Source organism: Pan paniscus, chromosome X, assembly GCF_029289425.2.
Source record: "Pan paniscus chromosome X, NHGRI_mPanPan1-v2.0_pri, whole genome shotgun sequence".
Lineage (NCBI taxonomy): Eukaryota > Metazoa > Chordata > Mammalia > Primates > Hominidae > Pan > Pan paniscus.
Genome location: NC_073272.2, coordinates 139,334,523 through 139,353,750, shown reverse-complemented (window position 1 = coordinate 139,353,750; position 19,228 = coordinate 139,334,523). Strand labels below are relative to the sequence as shown.

At 40.5% G+C, this 19,228-nt stretch overlaps 1 protein-coding gene and 1 non-coding gene across 4 annotated transcripts in view; one reads left to right on the top strand and one right to left on the bottom strand.

Moving 5' to 3' along the window:
- Positions 1-19,228, top strand: part of ATP11C (ATPase phospholipid transporting 11C) — a 205,913-nt gene that overhangs the window by 29,789 nt on the left and 156,896 nt on the right. The window lies entirely within an intron of this gene.
- Positions 17,704-17,826, bottom strand: LOC112438605 (U6atac minor spliceosomal RNA). Its single transcript, XR_003027009.1, has one exon. It is a non-coding gene; the product is annotated as a U6atac minor spliceosomal RNA (small nuclear RNA).

Sequence of the window (19,228 nt, the reverse complement as noted above, 5' to 3'; positions counted from 1 at the left end):
CTAACACACCCAACATTATAACAAAATGCTGTAACAAGGGCTATGGAAGTTATGAGCCGGGAACCGTGGATGAAAACCAGTATATACCATAATACCACAGGCCACCCCCTGGTTTTTGACTATGGATTTTTCACATAAAAGTATATACTATGCACAATCATTAATAATTACTTCAGCCCATCATAGTATATGAATGTCTTCCAAGATGAGGCCACTCCTGTTTGTGGGTTTCTTCTCAATCTTGTCAGCTTCCAAGAGCAGGAGTGGCCTTGGTAAATATATATAGCTTTACCCTTTCAGGCATCTGGGATTATTGAGCTTATAGACAATGTTATCTCTTGCTCTGAGACTCTTGAGTTGGTAACATAATATTTAATTTTCCTCAATATCCCATTTATTCATTTCTTTAATTTCAGCTAGTATTTCTCCTTCTCTCCGTTGGTACACTAACTTTTTCAACATTGGAAGAGACATTAGAATTGCCACTGTGCTGGTCTAGATAGCAGGCAGCAGTACAAGTCTGGCAAGTACCTCCTCCTCAGTCTTCTCAGACAGGGTAAGGTTACAAAGGTGTAGAACTAGTGAGCTATTTTTACCACCAGGCAATATAGCTGCAATCACAGTTAGCCCCAATTTTGCTAGATGGATTGAAGGTACAATCCATCATGACCTTAGGAATTTTGACGTAAGGTTTAAAAACATAGTTTGTTTTTTGCTTAGAAATCATCCCTGCTGTTCTAACACTTGTACTTGCAGCCCTGGTCCTAGGGCCATTGCATCAGGTAGGGGAGAAAAAATTAATATTTTTTTCCTGAGGTGATTTGAGGAAGAAAGAACAAACTATAGTCGTTATGTTAGTGTAGTCCTCCCTTGGCAGGAACTACATAGTCATATCAGTGTGAACCCCAGATATCTGAGATAGGTCCAGTTAATTTAGGAAGTTTATTTTGCCAAAGTTAAGGATGGTCTGTGACAGCCTCAGGAGGTCCTGATGATATGTGTGCAAGGTGGTCGGGGTACAGCTTGGTTTTACACATTTTAGGGAGACCTGAGACATCAATCAATATGTACCTCGGTTTAGTTGGGAAAGGCGGGACAACTTGAAGCTGGGAGGGGCCTTTCAGGTCATAGGTAGATAAGAGACAAAAGATTGCATTCTTTTGAGTTTCTGATTATCCTTTCCAAAGGAAGTAATCAGATACACATTCATCTCAGTGAGCAGAGGGACGACTTTGAATAGAATGGGAGACAGGTTTGCCCTAAGCAGTCCCCAGTTTGACTTTTCCCTTTAGCTTAGTGATTTTGGGGTTCCAAGATTTAATTTTCTTTCATACCGGCATCTTCCCCACCCCCTCTTCCCCAGCTAAACCAGAAAAACAGAGGAAAAAAAAAATCTATCAGGGACACTCTAGTCCCACTCGTGTTGAGGTGTGAGCACACACTCATGAAGGTGTGTAAGCCAGCCCTTCATGCTTTTATCTCCCCGTTTTAGACAACCAAGGTTTCAGTTGCCCATTCTACTTCTCTGTCAAACTGTTACGCTAAGGATATCTTGCTACTCATTGTTGGACTTTGTGGGCTGTACAGTGTGTTCCTTGGTCTGAAAAAATGATGGCCAGCCATCCAAATCTATACAATATCTTCTATATTTTTTTATGGTACTCTGAGCATTTTCATCTTCCATTAGATAAGCAAAGCCCACTCCAGAGTCAGTGTTTATTCCTGTCAGGTCCCATTTTTAGCCTCCCCACGGGGCTACCAGCATTAGTCTCAGTTGCCAGCTATGTTCAGGGCCTTCCCATCAGAGAATCTGCCCCGCAGCCATCAGCAATCTCTGTCTCTTTTGCTGAGAAACAGAACAGTTCTTTCTGGCATTTTGTGCCTGAGAGGGTGCAAAAGGAACATGTCTAGATTCAGCCCATCACTGTAGTGCTACAATACCCCCATATCCACTCATTTCATGGGCCCAGGTGGCCACTTCAAGGGAGCACACAGGGATATCTACTTGTCGATTCCAGTCAACTTCCAAACCTGGAAGGGAGTTCTGATGGGCACTGACTTACTCTCCTTTAATGCCCCCTCATGTCTCCACAGGGCCATGCTTCATTTGGGCATTCTTTTGATAGTCCAGGTGTCCATGGCCCTCTTGTCTGAGTGTATGGCTAGGCCATTGGTCACTGCCCATGAGTCGGTAAAAACCCAAACCCAGGGGTTTGCACCATTGTTCAATTCTTTCATCACTGTTAGAAAAACTGCATGTAATTCAGCCCACTGAGTGGATCTGTTTTTACCTTCTTTGATCTAAGTAGCAGCCTTCCAAACAGGATGGTGTCCATTCACTTTGGAACTGTCTGGCTTCTTTTAAGGGCACTAACTCCTCCAGGCTTCACTGCCATGATCTAATCACCTCTCAAAGGCCCTACCTTCTAATACCATATTGAAGGTTAGGATTTCAATATTAAGAACTTGGGGTTGGAGGGGGAACCCAAACATTCATAACACTTGGTAAGTAAAATATAAAGTCCAGTTTACACCTCCTTACCTATTTACAAAATTAAGTGCATTGTTTCTTACCAACACTGGGTAATGAACTTCTTTTTGCCCCCTCCCCATTTTATCAGTTGATGTCTTCAGATGTCACCCGGAATGTAAACAAGCTCTGCTTGACCAACTGAACTGTAAACAAGTCTACTCAAACCTGAACTTTAAAAAATAAGGGTTCTCCAACTTCTGCCTCCTGAATTCCTGACTTTTATATACTGCCATATAAGTCCAGGATTCTATAGTAACTGTTGGAGGGTTTTAATTTTTTTCAAAAATGTTTATTGTAAAAAGACAAAACTTTTTTTTCCCTCTAAAGCTTAGATGGTAGTTTCTGATTTTGTATCTAAAGCTTTGAGAAGCATTAGCAATTTTTTTTTTTTTTTTTTTTTTTGAGACGGAGTCTCGCTCTGTTGCCAGGCTGGAGTGCAGTGGCAAGATCATGGCTCACTGTAACCTCCACCTCCCGGGATCAGGTGATTCTCCTGCCTCAGCCTCCCAAGTAGCTGGGACTACAGGCGCATGCCACCATACCCCGCTAATTTTTGTATTTTTTGTAGAGACGGGGTTTCATCATGTTGGCCAGGATGGTCTCGATCTCTTGACTTCGTGATCCACCTGCCTTGGCCTCCCAAAGTGCTGGGATTACAGGCATGAGCCACCGCGCCCGGCCAGCATTAGCAATTTTTGAATGTGCATATTCTTGGCTGTTCAGGCTCCAGGATTGTGCTACACAATCAAGTTGTTATTGCTGATGGATTGACCACATTGTTAAAATAGGTCGCTCATCCCCGATTTTGCCACTGGCTCTTAATTCACTTCATGTTTGACTCAAAGACACTATTTTGACAAAACTACTTCCATCTGATGACTATTAGATGATCCATAGGAAATTAATTGCAGGTTTCTTTCTTGTACAACAGGTGTCCAGGGCTCATTGATTCTCTTTCTGATATGTGGTTAGAAGCAGAGTTTGGGGATTCTTTCTTGAGATAACCAAGAAATCTTTTTAAATGTTTAAAAAAAATTTTTATTTTAGAATCATTTTAAATTTACAGAAAAGTTATAAAAATCGTGTAGTTTCCATATATCCTGCACCCATTTTCCCTATTGTTAACATCTTGCACTAGTAATGTGTAATTTATCACGATTCATGAATCAACATTGATACATTATTTTAAACTAAAGTTTATACTTTATTTAGATTTTCTCGGTTTTTCTTTAATGTCATTTTCCTGTTCTGGGGTCCCTTCCAAAATGCCACATTACATTTTTTTTTTTTTTTTTTTGAGACGCAGTCTTGCTCTGTCACCCAGGCTGGAGTGCAGTGATGCGATCTCAGCTCACTGCAACCTCTGCCTCTCAGGTGCAAGCAATTCTCCTGCCTCAGCCTCCCGAGTAGCTGGGGGTTCCCGCCACCACGCCTGGCTAATTTTTTTGTATTTTTAGTAGAGATGGGGTTTCACCATGTTGGCTAGGCTGGTTTTGAACTCCTGATCTCAAGTGATCCCCCTGCCTCGGCCTCCCAAAGTGCTGGGATTATAAGCTTGAGCCATTGCATCCGGCCCCACATTACATTTAGTCATCATGTCTCCTCAGCCTCTTCTTCTTGGCTGTGACAGTTTCTCAGACTTTCCTTCATTTTGGTGATGTTGACAATTTTGAGGGATACTGGTCAGGTATTTTGTAGAATGTCCCTCAACTGGGATTTGTCTGATGTTTTCCTCATGATTAGACTGGTGTTACTGAGTTTTGGAAGACGAGCGATGAAGTGCCATTTCATATCATATCAAAGGTAAATGTTAACAGCATGACTTACCACTGTTGGTGTTGCTATAACTCAGCTATCTAAAGTAGTGATTGCCAGGTTCCTCCACTGTTAAGTTACTGTTTTTCCTCTTTCCATACTGTACTCTATGGAAACAAGTCACTAAGAGTAGCAGAAGAGATTGTTATTTAAGTAGGAGATTCTAAAGAATATCATTTCTTGCTGAGTGAGACCTTCTCCATTGTTTTTCAGTATTTCCTTTTAAGTTTTACTTTATTAGGAGACAGGTGTATGCAGTTGACATGTTTCAAATATTGATTTAAATTGTGAAGGGATTTGACATTAAAATGAATATTTTAGTGAATATTCTGGAGCACTTAGTTGGAACCTAACGTATTTGTGTAAATGCTCCTGTGTCCACCTGTTGCCCACATCTACTCATACCCACGTCTACTCATCCCCCAGCCTCCAAGCCTTCTCTGTTTGCCTGTAGCTCCTGGAATCTGATTGCCTCATAGCTAAAACCTTTATGAAAACATTTGGGTAGAGTAGCCCAGGATTTCTTTGCTTGGTAAGAACTCACTTGCTAAAATGGTTTTTATTAAAATATGTTTGTGCTTCACTACTGTGCTTCTTTTGCTAGAATAGATGCAGCCCTAAAGATTTGCTTGTCTTCCTAATTCCTTTCTTAATACCTCATAGTAGTGACTGAGCTATTGATCTGAAGGGATAATAACAGCCCTACACGTGCTTTTTGCAGGTTCTGATATCTTAAGAACTAACCGAGAGCTTTGAAAAAGAACATTGCCTTACTGACATAAATTCAAGCCTGCTTCAAACCAAATAATATACAGCATATGTCATAAAGAAGGTTCATTCCTAGAAATCATCATATTCAAAAGGAGCAAAGGATGAGGAAGAAGTAATTACAGCAAGTGATAGTACTTGCTCAAAGACTGTTAACCAGGGTCAGTGCCATGGGAACATTGTCTCCAGCAGCCCCACTCACTCTCTACCCACCCCACTCCTAATTCATATCCCTGGCTGCTGCTGCTTTTTTTTTTTTTTTTTTTGACACAGGGTTTTGCTCTGTTGCCCAGGCTGGAGTGCAGTGGCATGATCATAGCTCACTGCAGCCTTGACTTCCCCGTTCAAGAGATCCTCCCACCTCAGCCTCCTGAGTAGCTGGGACTACAGTCACGTGCCACCACGCCTGGCTAAATGTCCCTGGCTTCTAACATGCACTTAAAGCACTTCTCAGAAAGACTGTCCCAATAGAAAAGGTGCACAGAAAGTAAACAATCCACTTTTTCTTTTTTCTTTTTTTTTTTTTGAGACAGAGTCTTACTCTGTTGCCCAGGCTGGAATGCAGTGGCGCCATCTCAGCTCACTGCAACCTCCTCCTCCCAGGTTCAAGTAATTCTCATGCCTCAGCTTCCTGAGTAGCTGGGATTATAGGCGTGTGCCACCATACCCAGCTAATTTTTGTAATTTGAGTAGAGACAGGGTTTTGTCATGTTTGAACTCCTGGCCTCAAGCTGTCGCCCGCCTCGGCTTCCCAAAGTGCTGGGATTACAGGTGTGAGCCTCTGCGCTCGGCCCAATTCACTTTTCACTGAAGTTGACCTTTAGTATATTGTTAGTAGTTTTGGATTCTAGTTTGAGTTATCACTAGAAAAAATAGTGAACAATATTTTATTATTTTTTATTGATACATAATAGATGTACATATTTTGGGATACCTGTATATGCCCCATACCCAGTTTCCCTTATTATTTTGAGACAGGGTCTCACTCTCTCTCAGGCTGGAGTGCAGTGGCCCAATCTCGGCTTACTGCTACCTTGGCCTCCCGTTTCAAGTAGTTCTCCCACCTCAGCCTCCCGAGTAGCTGGGACCACAGGCATGCACCACCATGCCCAGCTAATTTTTGTATTTTAGGAGAGACGTGATGTCACCATTTTGCCCAGGCTGGTCTCGAACTCCTGAGCTCAAGCCATCTGCCCACCTCGGCCTTCCAAAGTGCTGGGATTTCAGGTGTGAGCCACCACACCTGGTTCAGTTTCCCTTATTATTAACATCTTACATTAGAATGGTACATTTGCCATAATTAATAAGCCAATATTAATATATTATTATTATTGGGAGGCTGACTGGGCCTTGAGGTCAGGAGTTCGAGAATAGCCTGGCCAACATGGTGAAACCCCGTCTCTACTAAAATTACAAAAAAATTAGCCGGGTGTGGTGGCACGCTTGTAGTACTAGCTGGGACTACCCAGGAGGCTGAGACTTGAAAATCGCTGAACCCAAGAGGCTGGGGTTGCAGTGAGCCGAGATTGTGCCACTGCACTCCAGCCTGGGCAGAGAGAGAGAGAGAGAGAGAGAGAGACTCTTTCTCAAGAAAGGGAAAAATGTGTGTGTGTGTGTGTGTGTGAGTGTGTGTGTGTGTGTGTATATATAAAATTAACTGAAGTTCATACTTTATTCAGATTTCCTTAGTATTTCTCAAATGTCCTTTTGCTTTTTCAGGATCCCATCTAGGACACCACATCATATTTAGTCATCATATTTATTTGGACTCTTCTTGGCTGTGACAGTTTCTCAGACTTTCCTTGTTTTTGGTGACTGACAGTTTAGAGGAATACTGGTCAGGTGTTTTGTAGAATGTCCTTCAATTGGGATTTGTCTGATGTTTTTCTCATAATTAGATGTGAGTTGTGGATTTTGCGGAGGAAGACCAGGGAGGTGAAGGGCCATTCTCATCATATATCCACGGTACATAGTGTCAACAGGCTTATCATTGATGATGTTAACTTAGTCACCTGTCTGAAGTAGTGTTTCTTAGGTTTACACACTGTACAGTTATCTTTTTAAAAATGATTTGTATTGATTTTTCCGTCTCTGATTCTGGAGAGGAGGATGGTTCATTTTATTTATTCATTCAGCAGAATGAAATATACAGTAGATTATTGTTAACTATAGTCACTCTACTGATCTATCCAACACTAGGTCTTATTTCTTCTAAGTGTATGTTTGTACCCATTAATCAACCTATAATCCCAGCACTTTGGGAAGCTGAGGCGGGCGGACAGCTTGAGGCCAGGAGTTCAAACATGGCAAAACCTTGTCTCTACTAAATGTTTCCAGCAAAAAAAAGAGATAAATGTTTAAGGTGACCTTTAGTATATTATTAGTAGTTTTGGATTCTAGTTTGATTTATCACTAGAAAAAATATATCTCACTGTGTTTAGATGCGTCTACTATAAAAGCCAAATAGACAAAAATTAACTGGGTATGGTGGTGCATGCCTATAATAAGGTGATGGATATCCCAATTACTCTGATTTGATCATTACACATGAACGTATGAAAATATCTCACTATGTTTAGACACATCTACTATAAAAGGCAAATAGACAAAAATAAGCTATTCTAGGCCAGGCACAATGGCTCACACCTGTAATCCCAGCACTTTGGGAGGCTGGGGCAGGTGCATCACTTGAGGTCAGGAGTTCAAGACCAGCCTGGCCAACATGGCAAAACCCTGTCTCTACAAAAAATACAAAATTAGCTGGGTGTGGTGGTGCGCACCTGTAATCCCAGCTACTCAGGAAGCTAAGACAGGAGAATTGCTTGAACCCAAAAGGTGGAGGCTGCAGTGACTGAGATCGTGCCACTGCACTCCAGCCTGAGTGACAGAGCAAGACTCTGTCTCAAAAAAATAAAAAAAAAAAACTTATTCTAAAAGTAGGGATTTTTTGCTGGACAAATTTATTAATCTAAGTTCTGCCTAATGAGGTCTAGGGGAACTCCCTGAATTTGAGCGAAATGCCAAAAAAGTAAGCTAAAGGATATTTAGGTTTACATTATTTTCCTCACTGTCACTTTCCAGTATCTCTTATATCTGTTTACCACGTGGAAGAATCTAGTACTCACTTTAAAAATTTTTTGAGATGGAGTTTTGCCCTTTTTGTCCAGGCTGGAGTACAATGGCATGATCTCGGCTCACTGCAACCTCTGCCTCTTGGGTTCAAGTGATTATCCTGCCTTAGCCTCCTGAGTAGCTGGGATTACAGGTGTGCTCCACCATACCCGGCTAATTTTGTATTTTTAGTAGAGACGGGGTCTTGCTATGTTGGCCAGGCTGGTCTCGAATAATGTGATTTTAATTATTTATGATTTACCAGTCATTAGACTTTCTCACCTCTTCAGTAATTTTAGTTTTTTATTATTTTTATTGATACATTAATAGATGTACATATTTTGGGATACCTGTAATATTTTGATACATTGATAAAATGTGTAATGATCAAATCAGTAATTGGGATATCCATCACCTTAAACATTTATCTCTTTTTTTTTGCTGGAAACATTTGGAATCTTCTTTTCTAGGTATTTTGAAATATACAGTAGATTATTGTTAACTATAGTCACTCTACTGATGTATCAAACACTAGGTCTTATTCTTCTAAGTGTATATTTGTACCCATTAATCAACCTCTCTTCATCTTCCCTTCCCCCAAACTCTTCCTCTGATAACTACCAGTCTACTCTCTATCTTCATGAGATCCATTTTTGTAGCTCTCACATATGAATGAGAACATGTGGTATTTGTCTTCTTCACTTATTTCGTATTCGTAAGTAGTGAAAAGTGTGTCCTTAAGTGAGACCTTTTCTGTCTTCCCAGCTTTAATATAAATACAAAAGATTGTGTGATACTAGGGATAAAGCAACCTCCTTATTTTCATTCCTTCAAATGCTAGTCAAGGTAACAGATGAAGATCAGAAAGTACTAGGAAAAGAAGTCACCATCGCATCTTGTGTTGAAATTTGTTAGGGAGTTTCAGTATCAAGGAATGAGTATGTCATGCAGCAGATGAGCCTCTAGGATGAATTTGATTAATTCTTCCCAGCAGCAAAATCTCATAATCAAATAATGTTGCTTGGGGCCTTCTTTTGCTTTGGAGTTAGAGAATCTAAATTGTGTAAGCTCTAGTGGATTTCCATTCTGTCGTATCAAGTATCCATGGTCTGTGTGAATGGAAAGAGCAGATTTTCTGTTGGGCTATATATATGAGCTCATTGGAAAGAGTTAAGAATTATTAAAAAAAAAAGAATTATAAGTAAATACATTTTACTGGATTTAACTTCCTAATGACAGGCATCCCTACCAGATTTGATGATACTGCAAACATGGAAGGAACATAGGCATCTGGGTTTCTTTGCTGGCTCTGCCACTAGTTTGTTGTGCAATTTTTTTTTTTTTGTAGTTTGTTATGTAACTTTCTCAATGGTCCTCAGATTTTCATCTGTACAGTGAGAGTAAAAAGGCCAGAGCATTGCTTAAACCCCTTAAGACCGTCTAAATCTGTGGTTCAGAATGGGAAATAAGAGTAGCAATATTGACTGTCTTCCCAGTTACCTGTTATGCTCATGATAAGGTACATTAGATAAAAATGTAAGAGGAATCTGATTTTCCCACAAAACGTTTCATATATAGTTGGGGACATGATCTTAACCTGGTGTCAAATTCTTTTTTCTAGATATGACTACAAATATGAGAATGAATAAATTATATGAAATGTGAACATGAATAGATTTCTAGGTAATACCTATGGGCCATAGAGCTTTTTAAGATATGCATTTTTGACCAGGCCTGGTGGCTTATGCCTGTAATCCCAGCACTTTGGGAGGCTGAGGCAGGCAGATTACTTGAGGTCAGGAGTTCGAGACCAGCCTGGCCAACATGGTGAAACCCCATCTCTAGTAAAAAACAAACAACCAAACAAAAAAACCCAAAAATTAGCCAGGCTTGGTGGCACGCTTCTGTAGTCCCAGCTGCTCGAGAGGCTGAGGCACGAAAATCGCTTGAGCCTGGGAGGCAGAGGTTGCAGTGAGCCGAGATTGCCCCATTGCACTCCAGCCTGGGCGACAAACATTCCTAAAAGTAGTTGTGAGTGGAGTAAATGTACAGAGACAAGATCTCTGTATACTGGATTCCATATTCCTCTTCTCCTTTCTTTCTGTGTGACAGGCTCTCATTCTCTTTCACTGGTATTTTTGAGCACCTCTTTTGAACTTAGAGGCGTGCCTCATACTCTCTGATGTTGGGGGGACTGTGTGGGCCTGTTGGCTTCTCTGTCTACATGGCTTTCCAATGGACAGAGCTGGGGCAGGTCAGCCCTGAATGAGGCTTTGAGTCTTAGCCTGTCTTGAGTTAGAGAGAATTTTGGGAACCTCAGACTGCTAGCTCAGCAGTTCAGCATGTTTGCTAGTATCATTCTGACTTTGTGTGGTCATGTTTTTGTAAGATTGCTGTTGTCTGGCTCGTTGTGATTAAGACTAGCCCTTCTATTTCTGGGCCAGAAACTGGTCCTTACTCTGTTTATCCCCTGTGAAGTCCTTTTATGGGTACAGTGGTTGGCACCCCAATTCATCCAAAGGTAGGAACATGTTTTCTTTTTAGCTAAGCTTCTGGGGAACTTAAGCTCTGCCTAGACCCATACCTGTGGTTGGGTCTTTGCTGCCCAATCCTGATGTTATTGATGCTCACCCACTAATTGCCTTTTTACCAGATTTCCCTGATGTTATATTCTGTCTGCTTTTACCTTGCTGAGTATCCTGATGCTCACTGCTCACCTGCCTGGACCTTTGGTTGTTGCTGCACTGTCTTTTCTAGTAATGTGCTCTTGTCACTTGGATTTCCTTCTAGGCCTTGCTTCTGGGTCCACCTCCAAGCACCTGACATTCTGTACTTTTTGATCTGCCATGCTGCCTGCCTTCAGTAGCTTAATTATGAAAATCAGTAGTTTTCTTTCTCTGGAACCTTTATTTTAAAAATCTATTACTAGGCCGGGTGCAGTAGCTCGCGCCCGTAATCCCAGCACTTTGGGAGGCCGACACAGGCAGATCACATGAGGTCAGGAATTGGAGACCAGCCTGGCCAATAAGGTGAAATCCCATCTCTACTAAAAATAGGAAAATTAGCCAAGCGTGGTGGTGTGCACCTGTAATCTCAGAGACTTGAGAGGCTGAGGCATGAGAATTGCTTGAACCTGGGAGGTGGGGGTTGCAGTGTGTTGAGACTACACCACTGCACTCCAGCCTGGGCAACAGAGTGAGACCCTGTCTTAAAAAAAATTAATTAGGGGCAAGGGAGAACTAGAATCATGAAATCTTCGTATTGAAAAAGACTCTCAGAAGCTTATACTTCAACTTTCCATCAGACGGATAGCTTGGTAACTCCCAAGATAACCCATCAATCGCATTTTGCAGTACCTCTCTATTGGTTTCTTGTGCCAAAACCATCAATGCATTCATTTATTTATTCACTCATTCCTTAGTGTCTGCACAGTTACTAAACATCTACCTTTAGCTAGGCAATGGGGAGATGAGTATGTGTGCATGCATGTGTGTGTGAGTGAGAGAGAGCATTCCAGTTTCTAGGAAGCTGCTAGTCCAGTTGGGGTAGAGAATAAACAATCATGATGGCTAGCTAGAGATATACATTGGGCAGGAGAATGAGTCATTTTCTCTGCATGACTGAAGGGTGGTTCATGGAGGGCTTTCTGCCATTCCAGTTAACACCAACTTTCTCTTTTTAATTTAACTTTTATTTTAAGTTCGGGGTACATGTGTAGGTTTGTTATATAGTTAAACTTATGGGGGCTTGCTGTACAGATTATTTTGTCACTCAGGTATTAAACTAGTACCCATTAGTTAACACCAACTTTCTAGTCCACCACCAGCTTTTCAGCTAAAATACAGGAAACTCCTCATCTTCCTTCTTTTTTTTTTTTTTTTTTGGCCAATCTCTGACTTGCTTTTGGAATCATCTTTCTTTATGCAAATCTTGATTTGTTTCTCCCCTGTTCATAGGCTGCCCATTGTTTACCCCACATCCCACAAGGATATCTAACTTCTTGGCATAACTCATGAAGCCTTCGACCTTTCTGATTCATGCCTACTTCTCCAGTTTTATTACATGCTATTTTCTATCAGGTTCTTAGTACCCTAGAACTTAATGAAGTTTGCTGGCTACACTGTGCTTACTTGTACTTCTGTTGCATGTGCTGTTCCCACTGCCTGGAGTGGTTGCCATTTTTGCTTTCCTGGTGAACTCTGGGGCACTGAGAACTTGATAGAAAATGGTATATGGGGAAAAATCACAAGTCTGATTTTCCTCTTCTGTTATGGTGTACTCCAGCCTGTTGGATGCTGTTGCACTTTATACACCCCCCACTCCTGCCCACCAGAAGATTGTAAACTACTTCAGTCCAGGTTATCTTTATGTCTTCAGTTTAACACAGAGCCTGGCCCAGAATGGGCAGTCCATAAATAATTGTTGGATGAATAGATGAAGGAATGAGTGAATAAATACAAGTTTCTATAGTCTGTTTTTCAGTTTACTTCTTCCTTGGGGCTCTGATAATGGTACTTAAATGGATCCTATCACTGTTTTGTTTCATTTAGAGATGGGGTCTGACACTGTCACCCAGGCTGAAGTACAGTGGCATTTTCATAGCTCACTGAAGCTTTGAACTTTTAGGCTCAAGCAATCCTTCCACCTCAGCCTCCCAAGTAGCTGGAACCACAGGCATGTTCCACCATGCCTGGCTTTTTAAAAAAAATTTTTGTAGAGATGAGGTCTTGTTTTGTTACCTAGGCTGGTCTCAAACTCCTGGCTTCAAGGAATCCTCCTGCCTCGGCCTCCCAAAGTGTTGGGATTACAGGTGTGAACCACCACACAAAACCACACTGTTTTGACCATAGCTCCTTGCAAAGCCAGAACCATGCACACTGGCTTATCCACTACTGGATAAGCTACCTGCCTGCCAAAACAGAGAGAAAAGCCCTTTAGGGGTTTTAGAAAACTCTTGATCTTCTCCCACCCTGTTGTCTCTGCTGCCAAGATAAGCTTCTACTATGTCTTTTCAGAACTCTGATCAAGAGGTAGAATAAAAATATTTCACCCCTTCTCTTCTAAATCAGAGTGGTTGTGAAGTGAGGAGAATTAGTACTTGAATAAAATTCCTGTCTCCTTAGGCAGTTCTTTGAATGAGTCATCTACAAACTCAAGCAATTTGTAAGGACAATTATGGCCATTTATTCTGTTGTCAGCCTGTTTTGAATAAATACCAAATGGAGTATTTTGGTTCTTAATTATGCCTTTCTCACCTTCTTACCAGAGACCCTTTTTACACAATTATATCAATTAACAGTGAGAGACACATACACAACTTTCATGAACTTAATCTGCCCTCCATATCTTCCTGTGCTTTAATCATGATCTTAAATTTATAATCAGAAATCAGCCTTTTCAGTTCAAATCAGTTGTAGATCTCTGCCTAAAATAGTTGGCTCTTTCGAGGTTGTTACTTTTGTAACACAACTTTTTTCTTGAGAATTATTGAGGTATAATTTACATACAGTAAAATTTGCCCTTTTTAGGTATGTAAAAATCGATGAATTTTGACAAAATTATATAAATTGTAATCACCACTGAAATCAAAATAATCAAATTTTCTGTCACCTAAAAAGTTCCCTCATGCTCCTTTGTAGTCAGTCCCCTCCCTAAACTGCCAACCCCTGGCAACCGCTAATCTGATTTCTGTCCCTTACAGTTTTGTCATTTCTAGAATTCCATATAAATGGGATCAAAATGTATAGCCTTTGAGTCTGGCTTGTTTTACTTGGCATAATGCTTTTGGGAGTCATCTATGTCCTTGCATTTATCCAGTTTGCTGCCTTTCATTGCTGAGTAGAATTCCATTAAAGAGATAACACTATAATTTGTGTATCCATTCACCAGTAGCTGATGGACATTTGGACTGTTTTCACTTTTTGGTGATTATGAATAAAGGTGCTGTAAATATTTGTGTTCAGGCCAGGCATGGTGGCTCACACCTGTAATCCTAGCACTTTGGGAGGCCAAGGTGAGCGAGTTACTTGAGGTCAGGAATTCGAGACCAGCCTGGCCAAAATGGTGAAACCCCGTCTCTACTAAAAATATAAAAATTATCTGTGTGTGGCGGTGTGTGCCTGTAGTCCCAGCTACTCGGAGGCGGAGGCATGAGAATTGCTTGAACCCGAGAGGCGGAGGTTGCAGTGTGCTGAGATTGTGCCACTGCACTCCAGCCTGGGCAACAGAGTAAGACCCTGTCTCCAAAAAAAAAAAAAATTGTGTTCAGGTTTCTGTGTAGATGTATATCCTGTTTTCAGTAAATATATAAAAGCATCATAGACTGAAATGTACTGGGTACATTTTCATACTGGGTAGTATGAAAACTATGTATTTAACTTTATATCTTAAGCTGCCCAACTATTTTTCAAAGTGACTATACCATTTTTGTTTCCTAACAGCAACATATAAGGTTGCATTTGCTCCATATCCTCACCAATATTGTTATTGTCTGTCCTTTAAAACTTTAGCCATTCTGGTAGGTGAATAGTAATATCTCACTGTAATTTTATTCTGCATTTTTCCTAATGACTAATGATTTTGAACAAGTGTCTTAACATTTTTTTGATTTGGCAGGGTTTTGAAAAATTATACAGCTTTGGGCTGGGTGCAGTGGCTCACGCCTGTAATCTCAGCACTTTGGGGCCAAGGTGGGCAGATTACTTGAGGTCAGGAGTTCGAGAGCAGCCTGGCCAACATGGTGAAACCCCGTCTCTACAAAAATACAAAAATTAGCTGGGCGTTGTGGCGGGCGCCTGTAATCCCAGCTACTCGGGAGGCTGAGGCAGGAGAATCACCTGAACCCGGGAGGCAGAGGTTGCAATGAGCTGAGATCGCGCTGTTGCACTCCAGCCTGGGCGACAGAGTGAGACTGTATCAAAAAAAAAAAAAAAAAAATTATACAGCTTTACAGCTTTGAGTGTTCTTTATATATTCTGGCTACTGGTCCTTTATCAGATATGTGTTTTGCAAATGTTTTTCCCAGTCTATGGCTTGTCTTTTTACTTTTTAAATAGTGTGTTTCAAAGAGCAGTAGTTTTGTGTGTGTGTGTTTTTTTTTTTTTTTTTTTTTGAGACGGAGTCTTGCTCTGTCGCCCAGGCTGGAGTGCAGTGGTGCGATCTCGGCTCACTGAAACCTCCGCCTCCTGGGTTCAAGCAATTCTCCTACCTCAGCCTTCTGAGTAGCTGGGACTATAGGTGCATGCTACCATGCCTAGCTAATTTTTTGTATTTTAGTAGAGATGGGGTTTTACCTTGTTGCCCAGGCTGGTTGCAAACTCCTGAGCTCAGGCAAATCCGCCCACCTTGGCCTCCCAAAGTGCTGGGATTACAGGCGTGAGCCACCACCCCCAGCCCAAGAGCAGTAGTTTTAAGTTTTGATTGAAGTTCCATTTTTCAGTCTTGTGTTGTCTGTTTTTTTCAGACAGGGTCTTGCTCTGTCACCCAGGCTGGAGAGCACTGGTTCAATCATGGCTCACTGCTGGCCTCCTGAACTCAAGCAATCCTTCTACCTCAGCCTCCCGAGTAGCTGGTACTATAGGTGTGCACCACCATGCCCAGCTAATTTTTGTGTTTTTTTTTTTTGTAGAAACAGGGTTTTATTATGTTGCCCTGGCTGGTCTCAAACTCCTGAAGAGATCCTCCCACCTTGGCCTCCCAGAGGGCTGAGATTACAAACGTGAGCCACTGTGCCTGGCCTCAATATTTTCTTTTATGGTTAATGGTTTTTCTGTCCTATATAAGAAACAGTTGCCCAACTCAGGATCATGAAGATTTGCTTCTATTTTTTCTAGAAATTTTATAGCTTTAGGGTTTACATTTCAGTCTATGATGAATTTCCGGTTGACTTTTATGTATAGTGCAAGATACAGGTTGAGATTCATTTTTTGAATATAGAGATATCTAATTGTTCCAGCATCATTTGTTGATAAGACGAAAAAAACTATACTTTGTCTATTGAATTAGCTTGGCATCCTTGTCAAAAATTAATTGACCATATATGTGTGGATCAGTTTCTGGAATTTTTATTTTGTTTCGTTGATCTATGTTACCCTTTTGCCTACGCTGTCTAGAATATTATAGCTTTATTGTAAGTCTTGAAATCAATTGGTATGAGTACTCCAAGTTTCTTTTTTTTTTACAAAATTGTTTAGGTTATCCTAAATTATTTTTTCCATATAATTTTGGAGTTACCTTATAAATTTTTGAAAAAGAAACGGGATTTTATTTGCTGTGAATTAAAATCTATAGATAATTTGGAGGAGAATTGCAATACTGATGATATTGAGTCTTCTGATCCATGAACACAGTGTATCTCTGCAAGGAAGTCTTTGATTTCTCTCATCAGTGTTTTTGATACTTTTCAACGTACAAATCTTATAATACTTTGTTAGATTGATCCCTCAGTATCACATGTTTCTTGGTGCTGTAGTAACTGGTGCCTTTTTTTTTTTTTTTGAGATGGAGTCTTGCTCTGTTGCCAGGCTGGAAAATCTCAGCTCACTGCAACCTCCACCTCCCGGGTTCAAGCAATCAAGCAATTCTTCTGCCTCAGCCTCCCGAGTAACTGGGACTACAGGCGTGCTCCACCACGCCCAGCGAATTTTTGTATTTTTAGTATAGACGGGGTTTCACCATGTTGGCGAGGATGGCCTCAATCTCTTGACCTCGTGATCTGCCCACCTTGGACTCCCAAAGTGCTAGGATTACAGGCATAAGCCACCGCGCCTGGCCACAACTGGTGCTTTTAAAAATTTCATTTTCCTGTTCTTCACTGTTGTGTATAAAAATACAGTTGATTTTTTTTATAGCAAGGCAAGGAAAAAAAACAATTTCTATATATTGATCTTATGTTCTTAAACTTTGCCAGTCACTAATTATATCTAGTAGTTTCTTATAGATTCTTTTATATTTTCTGGATAGATAATTACATTTTCTGTGAATAAAGGCAGTATTATTTTTCCTCTCCCATCTATAAGTATCTGTATTTTTTTTCTGTACCTTATTGCATTAGCTAGGAGTTCTATCTTATATGATGTTGAGTAGGAGTGTTAAGAGTGGATTCCTTGCCTTCTTCCTGATCTTAGGGGGAAATCATTTTGTGTTTTATTATTAAGTATGAGTTAGCTGTAAGTTTTTCATAGATGCTCTTTATCTTTTTTTTTTTCTTCATAGATGCTCTTTACCAGGTTGAGGAAGTTTCTTTTGATTTCTAGTTAGCTGAGTTGTTGTTGCTGTTGTTTTTTAAGTAATGAAGGGCTGCTGAATGAATCTTGCACTTTTTCTGTACCTATAGAATTAGTCATACAGATTTTTCCTTGTTAGACTGCTGACACTGTGAATGGCATTGTGTTTGACGTAGGAATGATGAACTATTCTTGCATTACTAGTCTGAATTCCACATGGCAATAATAGCTTATTCTCTTGTATTTTATGGATAAAAATCATGGATAAAAGACATGAAGTAGGTAGCAATTCCTTAACCATATGTGTGTTTTATAAGTCATAGAAATTTTTCCATCCTAAGGGAAGTGCTAACTCCCTTGCTTAGCATACAATACAGGTAGCATGTTTTTGGTTCCTCTTCGTTTGGTCTTTTAGGCTATCAAAAGTGAGTGGGGGGAAATGTAACAAAAATAGTATGTACTAGGCAGTGTGTATGTTTATCTTATTTAATCTCACTTGATGGAAAGTGAGGTCCATCAAACAATTTGTACCACCAAGTCTTGGAGCTAGTAAATGGCAGGGTGGTGGGGGGCGGTCAGAATTTAAATGCAGGTGTTTTGGATAAAACCGTTATTAGCTCACTGTATGGTATCGCCTCTCTTTGGAAGTGAGTGGGTATGTGTGTGCATGTGTTTGTGTTTGTGTGAGAGAGACAGAGGAAGGGAGGGAAGGACAGGAATTGGGAGAGTGAGGTAGAAATTGAGATTTGGAAGGAGAGAAAAGCCCTCCCACCTTTCATTGCCATCTAAAATCTGGGCTTTTAGATATCGTGATTTGTATCTCAGCTTTGCCATTTACTTGATTTGTGGCACATTTGTCTCTCTGAGCCTCATGTTTTAAAAATTTGAAATGTAGAACATTTACATTGAGTTATGAGGAATACAGATAATATATGTAAAATGTCTCACATAGAATGTGCTCAATTTAGTGGTGTCCATTACTATCATCATTATTGATTTCCTACCATTAAATGTATTTTGTAAATGAAAATAATCTGGTTTTAGAAGATGGCAAAGGAGACTTAGAATGATTTCTATAGTTGTTTGTTTAGTTCTTTTGACAAAATTGCCTAAAGTTCTTTTATAAAAATGGAATTCATTTTCTCTACTTTTCACTCCTTCTCAAGTCAAAATAACACAAGGTATTTACTAAATCAGTTTGCAAATTTGGAAAATTTTAAAAAGTACTGCTGAGCTGGGTGCAGTGACTCACGTTTGTAATCCCAGCACTTTGAGAGGCCCAGGAGGGAGGATTGCCTGAGGCCAGGAGTTCAAGACCAGCCTGGGCAACATAGCAAGACCTCATCAAAATAAAAAATAAAGTATTCCTGAATGCTCTGGACTTGCCTACTGGTTTGGAAGTGGTTATCTCAGTGTGGAGGATTGGAGATGCCGTTTTTATTTTACATGGACAACAGACCATTGCTAGCTAACTTTAGTCCCTTAGCCCATGTAGATCTGACAGTTTATGACATGAGACTGTCTTCTCTAAGTGACACAAACCATTTCAGGTTGTTTCAGTAAGGTTATTTTGGGTCTTACAAGCAGGGCCCAAGAGCTTCTGTGTGTTTCATTAGTCAAGTCAGGGAGATGAGAATGAGTCTGAGAAAGGGCATCAGACTATCAGCGCCTTGGACTTTGGGAGGGCTGTTGGCTCCAACTCTACCAATCAATAGCCTTCTGGGAATTGGTTCATATGATTATTTGATTTCATAGAAGTACTCTTCCAGCCAAAAGT